The sequence below is a fragment of the Lolium perenne genome, chromosome 6 (assembly GCF_019359855.2).
Source record: "Lolium perenne isolate Kyuss_39 chromosome 6, Kyuss_2.0, whole genome shotgun sequence".
NCBI lineage: Eukaryota > Viridiplantae > Streptophyta > Magnoliopsida > Poales > Poaceae > Lolium > Lolium perenne.
Window position 1 is genome coordinate 51300820 of NC_067249.2, and position 6000 is coordinate 51306819.

The window sequence follows — 6000 nt, forward strand, 5'->3', positions numbered from 1 at the left end:
TCAGTAAATTCCACCTCCAATAATTCACTTTTCACTTATACTAATTGTTTCTACAAGAAAATGCTATGCTTACTTTGAATGATCAGGGTTTAGTTGTTTTAAATGCCTTTATGGCTATTTTTCTAGTCAAAGATATTGTCCAAAACTATTACTAAATCTTATGTGGGATTTTCCCTCATTTAAATCTTGTCACCACAATTTCCAAATGAAGTGGAGACTCTGGTTATTTAGGTCCCATAGGAATTGTGGTGATATTAAATCTTTGTTATGCTAGAATTAAATAGTATGAGGTGCTCACCTCATTTAAATCTTTTTCTCCAAATGCTAAGTGTGAAGAGGTTGACTTGGGTCAACCTAGGTCACACATTATGCATAAGAGAAATTAAATCTTAATAAGATAAGGAGAGGAAATTATTTCTCTAATTAATTCAAAGTAACATTTAAGTTAGTATGAGAGGAAATTATTTTTCTTAAATAATAAGAAAAACACATCCACCAACTTAATAGTAAATAGTGATGCTAGTTTAAATGTGTGAACCATGCTTGTGCATTAGTTTAGTAGATTAGTTTGGTGTGATGATTGTGTACCCCGTATTCGTATTTTAGACGCTAGTACCGAGGAGTACCAGGAGGAGGAGGAGGTCTACTTCCAGAAGAAGAAGACCACTTTGACCAGCTTTTCCAACCAAGGCAAGATAATACTCTTGCAAAGTGCAAAGCTCACCTTGAGCAAGGCATTGCCCCATTTATTTCATGCTTATGATCCCATTTCCCAGTTTTACTTTACAAGCTTTAATTACTTTTGTTTTATCAAAGTACTTTGTGATTTATATTCTACTAGATTAGTATGGAGTTAGTACAAGAGTATCAAACTTAGCCTAGAAGCAAATACTTAGCACCCTCACACATAGTGGCTAGTGCTAATTCTAAATGACTACTCTAGATGGGAACATGTGTTGGTGAAATGATGATGGTGAAAACCTTGGAATGATTAGTCATTTCCATTGAAAGATTTTGAAGGTGAATATGACACTGAAGTTGACTTGGTGACTTTGGCTAAAAACTGATGATTGATTGGATGCGATACCATTCCAATTTTTGAGTACCCCCACAATACCTGATTATGGGTAGGGCTTAGCTGGAAATTTATGTGTCTTAGTATGGGTTCCCTCTAAACAAGCGTCATCGGGGTTATGCCGAAAGCTGCCTCTACAACAAAAGAGATGATATGATATGACGTGAATATGAGGTGAATGTCCGGCCCAAGCCCTGTGCAGTTCCCGGGTTAACAGTTGGTTTTCACCGGGAGGCCAAGCTCATGGGGAGAGGTGCCTATACTAGGGTGTGTAAGTGAAAGGTTAACGGTTGATGATCCGCGTACTGAGTTACGATTATTCAGGGTTTTACCCCTGACGGATGTAATCAAATGTTGTGGCACAAGTGTGCGACCTCTGCAGAGTGTAGAACTATTCGAATAGCCGCGTCCGCGGATATGGACAATTGGAAAGGCCATTCTGTTTCCGTCATCAGAATTTATATGTTTTTGAACTTAAATTTGAAAGGTGACTTTGACTTTGAATCACAACAGAGTTGTGGGAATGACACTAATGTTCCCACTTGAGTTAGTTAGCACTTGAGGAGTTGTTTACAAAAGTGTTTATGAAATAAAATTGGCTTTATGCAAATAAACTTAGAGCTTAGAACACCTTTATGACAATGCTAGTACTTACTTTAGTATTAGTTTGCGAGTACTTAAAGTACTCACGGCTTTGTCCCTGGCTATTCAAATGGCCAGAATATGAAGCCGAGCAGCAGTACGAGGAGGACGATCAGCAGGACGTCTACCACAACTAGGAGCTTCTAACGTCAAGCGTTGGCCTGTGGACTAGAGAGTCCTTGTATCTTACGCTTCCGCTATGAACTTGTGTTTGTTCGTTGATCAATAGATCAACTATTTGTGTAATATGGATCATGTGATTCCAAGTTGTAAGACCTTATGGTTTGTAATGAATGATGACTGTGATACTTAACTATTATGCCTCGCAACAACAATTTCCTGGGATTGCGATGTATGACATAATAGGCATCCGGACTTAAAAATCCGGGTGTTGACAATAGGCCGGAATCATGATGATTGGACTACGCCTGAACCAACTCCAACGCCAATATTGAAGAAGAGGGGTTTAATTAAATTGAATGATGAAGATATGAGGGAAGCCAAGAAGTCTCTCAAGGAGAAAGGTATTAAATCTGAAGATGTGAAGAATCTTCCTCCCATAGAAGATATATGTGAGATAATTCCCCCTTCATCCATGATTGAGGTAAACTCCCTTCAACGCTTTACTAGGGAAGATATTCCGTATTCGAAACCCCCTGCACAATGCTTAGATGAGTTTGATAATTATATTGTTAAGCAAGAAAATTTTAATATGAGAGTAGAGAATCATTTAATGGAAAATTCTCGAGCTATTAGTGAATTGCATGATATTGTAGAGAGAACCTCCAATGATGTTAAGATGCTTGTTAAACATTTTCATATGGTTCAAACTCAAATTGATCAACTCACTAAAGTGCAAAATGACTTGTTAGGGAATAATTCTAAAGAGAAACATGCTTATGAAGTAACAACTAGAGGTGGTGTCTCTACCCAGGATCCTCTATATCCTGAAGGGCATCCCAAAAGAATTGAACAAGATTCTCAACGCATCGAACCTAGTGCTCCTTCTAAGAAGAAAAAGAAGAAGAAACATAAAAATGTTGTAGAATCCTCAGAACCTGCTAATGATCCTAATAGTATTTCTATTTCTGATGCTGAAACTGAAAGTGGTAATGAACATGATAAAGATAATGATAAGAATGATGCTCCTGATAAAGAAGAGGTTGAAGAAGAACCTGAAAAGCATGTTAAAAATAAAAAGTACACTAAAGAAGATTTTATTGCTGAGAAACATGGTAATGAAAGAGAACCTTGGGTGCAAAAGCAAATGCCTTTTCCTGCTAAGAAACTAAAATCAAAGGAAGAAGAACACTATAATAAATTTTGTGATTGGATGAAACCTTTATTCTTGCAAATCCCTTTGACTGATGCTATTAAATTGCCTCCTTATTCAAAGTATATGAAAGATATTATTACTAACAAAAGGAAAATCCCCAATGAGGAAATTTCCACTATGCTTGCTAATTACTCTTTCAATGGAAAAGTGCCAAAGAAGTTGGGCAACCCAGGTATACCTACTATTCCTTGTTCTATCAAGAATAATTATGTTAAAACTGCTCTATGTGACTTGGGAGCCGGTGTTAGTGTTATGCCTTTTTCTCTTTATAAGAGACTTTATTTAGATAAGTTGATACCTACTGATATATCTTTGCAAATGGCTGATAAATCTACTGCTATTCCTGTTGGTATATGTGAGGATGTTCCTGTTCAAGTTACTACTAACTGCTTGATATTAACTGATTTTGTTGTGTTGGAAATGCCTGAAGATGATAATATGTCTATTATTCTTGGGAGACCTTTTCTTAACACCGCAGGGGCTGTTATTGATTGCAATAAAGGAAAGGTTACTTTCAATGTTGATGATAGGGAGCATACCGTTTATTTCCCCAAGAAGATTGATAAAGTATGTGGAGTCTGTAGGATAACGTTGCATAGAAAACAAAAATTTTCCTACCGCGAACATGCAATCCAAGCCAAGATGCAATCTAGACGACGGTAGCAACGAGGGGGTATCGAGTCTCACCCTTGAAGAGATTCCAAAGCCTACAAGAGGAGGCTCTTGTTGCTGCGGTAGACGATCACTTGCCGCTTGCAAAAGCGCGTAGAAGATCTTGATCACGATCGGTTCCGGCGCCACGAACGGGCAGCACCTCCGTACTCGGTCACACGTTCGGTTGTTGATGAAGACGACGTCCACCTCCCCGTTTCAGCGGGCAGCGGAAGTAGTAGCTCCTCTTGAATCCGACGGCACGACGGCGTGGTGTCGGTGGCGGTGTAGAAATCCGGCGGAGCTTCGCTAAGCTACGCGGGCAATATGAAGTGGAGGAGCAAAGCTAGGGTTTGGGAGGGGGTGGCCGGCCACTCAAGGGGGGCGGCCAAGCTATGGTCTTGGGTTGGCCGGCCCCCTCCCTTGGCCCCTCATTATATAGGTGGATCCCAAGTGTTGGTGTCCAAGTCTTCGAATAAGACCCGAAACCAAAACCTTCCATAGGAGGGGGGAAACCTAGCCCAACTAGGACTCCCACCCAAAGGTGGGATTCCCACCTCCCATGTGGGGGGTGGCCGGCCCCCCTATGGTGGAGTCCACTTGGGACTCCACCCCCACTAGGGCTGGCCGGCCATGGAGGTGGAGTCCCTTGTGGACTCCACCTTCCTTGGTGGTTTCTTCCGGACTTTTCTAGAACCTTCTAGAACCTTCCATAGAACGTTCCGCGACATTTTATTTCACATAAAATGACATCCTATATATGAATCTTATTCTCCGGACTATTCCGGAACTCCTCGTGATGTCCGGGATCTCATCCGGGACTCCGAACAAATATTCGAACTCCATTCCATAATTCAAGTACTACCATTTCAACATCCAACTTTAAGTGTGTCACCCTACGGTTCGAGAACTATGTGGACATGGTTGAGTACTCACTCCGACCAATAACAAATAGCGGGATCTGGAGATCCATAATGGCTCCCACATATTCAACGATGACTTTAGTGATCGAATGAACCATTCACATACATTACCAATTCCCTTTGTCTCGCGATATTTTACTTGTCCGAGGTTTGATCTGCGGTATCACTCTATACCTTGTTCAACCTCGTCTCCCCGACAAGTACTCTTTACTCGTACCGTGGTATGTGGTCTCTTATGAACTCATTCATATGCTTGCAAGACATTAGACGACATTCCACCGAGAGGGCCCAGAGTATATCTATCCGTCATCGGGATGGACAAATCCCAATGTTGATCCATATGCCTCAACTCATACTTACCTGATAATTAATCCCACCTTTATAGCCACCCATTTACGCAGTGGTGTTTGGTGTAATCAAAGTACCTTTCCGGTATAAGTGATTTACATGATCTCATGGTCATAAGGACTAGGTAACTATGTATCGAAAGCTTATAGCAAATAACTTAATGACGAGATCTTATGCTACGCTTAAATGGGTGTGTCCATTACATCATTCACACAATGACATAACCTTGTTATTAATAACATCCAATGTTCATGATTATGAAACTAATCATCCATTAATCAACAAGCTAGTTTAAGAGGCATACTAGGGACTTCTTGTTTGTCTACATATCACACATGTACTAATGTTTCGGTTAATACAATTCTAGCATGATATACAAACATTTATCATAAACATAAAGATATAAATAATAACCACTTTATTATTGCCTCTAGGGCATATCTCCTTCAGTCTCCCACTTGCACTAGAGTCAATAATCTAGATTACATTGTAATATACCTAACACCCATGGCATTTTGGTGTTGGTCATGCTTTGCCCTAGGGAGAGCTTTAGTCAACGGATCTGCTACATTCAGATCAGTGTGTACTTTGCAAATCTTTACTTCTCCATCTTCGATGTACTCGCGAATCGAGTGGTAACGCAGCTTGATATGCTTCAGCCTCTTGTGTGACCTTGGCTCTTGTGCATTGGCGATGGCACCCATGTTATCACAGTAAATGATTAATGGGTCCAATGCACTAGGAACCACACCGAGCTCTACAATGAACCTCTTCATCCATACCGCTTCTGATGAAGCCTCCGGGTTGCTATGTACTGATTCTGTTGAAGACTTCGCCACCGTGCACCGCTTCGAGCTTGCCCAGCTTAGTAAAGCACCATTCAATATAAACATCGTACCCGCATTGTGACTTAGAGTCATCAGGATCGTTGTTCCATCTTGCATCGGTGTAACTTGTTACAACGAGCTCTTGGTCACCTCCATAACATAGAAACATATCCTTAGTTCTTTTCAAGTACTTCAGGA